Source organism: Leptonychotes weddellii, unplaced genomic scaffold, assembly GCF_054177405.1.
Source record: "Leptonychotes weddellii isolate Sample4059 unplaced genomic scaffold, ASM5417740v2 HiC_scaffold_11840, whole genome shotgun sequence".
NCBI classification, from domain to species: Eukaryota; Metazoa; Chordata; class Mammalia; order Carnivora; family Phocidae; genus Leptonychotes; species Leptonychotes weddellii.
The window spans coordinates 3,946-5,182 of NW_027696564.1; the positions used below are offsets into that span (position 1 = coordinate 3,946).

The 1,237-nt window shown below is 50.2% G+C and overlaps 1 pseudogene; it reads right to left on the minus strand.

Moving 5' to 3' along the window:
* Positions 1–663: 663 nt before the first annotated feature.
* On the minus strand, positions 664–1,031 carry LOC102738277 (NADH dehydrogenase [ubiquinone] 1 beta subcomplex subunit 2, mitochondrial pseudogene; annotated as a pseudogene).
* Positions 1,032–1,237: the final 206 nt, after the last annotated feature.

Below are 1,237 nucleotides of genomic sequence, written 5' to 3' on the forward strand. Positions count from 1 at the left end.
CAAATCTGTCCTTACTCTCCATTCTGGTGACAGCCCATGGCCTAGGGGCAGCATTGGCTGCCCGGTGTTGCCAGCTCTGGGGTGCTTCACTGTCCCTTGTTGGTTTCCCCTAGTCCTGCCCACTTTGGCAAGAAGTCTCTATTAAACTTCTCAAGTTGAGAATGTACCTGTTTCTTGCTAGGAGGCTGACTGAGAGGATTATTGTCCCCCTTTTACAGATGATGGCACTGAGTCCCAGAGAAGATAAGTCATACCAAGTAGTGGTGTGGCTGGGACTCAAAGCAGGCCCCCAGTCTCCGAGTTGGGCCATACATTTTCCTGCCAACTCAGTCTATGAGATAACCAAGAGGTGATCCAGTGACGGACTCATGAGTGCAGCTTTGTACTTTCACACCCCACCAGGCCACCTCCACCCATCAGGCTGGCCCGATCTTAGTGATCCAGGCCACAAAGCTCAGATTCTGGATGTAGTGACTCACGGACAGCTGCCTCCCACTCTAAGAAAAGTGCAAACTTCTTCCCAAGCCATTGTCAATTCAGTGTTTTGTTCTTGTTCCTCTTTGCTGACCAAAACTCTTTAATTTAAAATTTTAATGTACAATAGTAAGTCCCTAATTGCTTGAAATTCTCCCAAGACTCTTGTGAAGAGCTAAGTCAATGCCTTCAGCCTTGGTCATCTGGAAGGATACCCAGTCCTTCATCTGTTCATTGGGAAGGATCTGGATATGGAAAGTGACCCCCTACAGCATCTGAGTCATGCCCAAATGCCAGGGAATCCAGAACCACATGGTCTACTGAAGAGCTCAGCCTAGGTCACCTGGGATCTGGTCAGCTGGGGAGGCTATCTATACTGGGGCTCGATATGCACACCACTAGCAGCATGATGGACCCCACTGCCTCCAGCCACCTGTGAGCAGCTGCCTCTGAAGAAGTGGCCTTTGATACCAACAAAAAGTGCCAACCATGTCAGAGCCGACAGACATGCCAGCCCGCATCCCCACCACAGTCCCCAGGCCGAACTGCCTCCTCTTCTTCAGAGTGGTTTTTGTTTAGCCCAGTTCAGACTCCAAACTGGACTGCAAGACTTCGAAAGAGGTGGACAGAGGACAGAGGGAGGACAGAGAAGAAGAATGCCACAGCCTCCCCAGGTCTATTTCGAGGAGATAGGACAAGGGAGCCTTTCCTGCTTCTTCATCATCTCTTCTCCTCTCTCTGAGGCTGAAGATAATTCACAGAG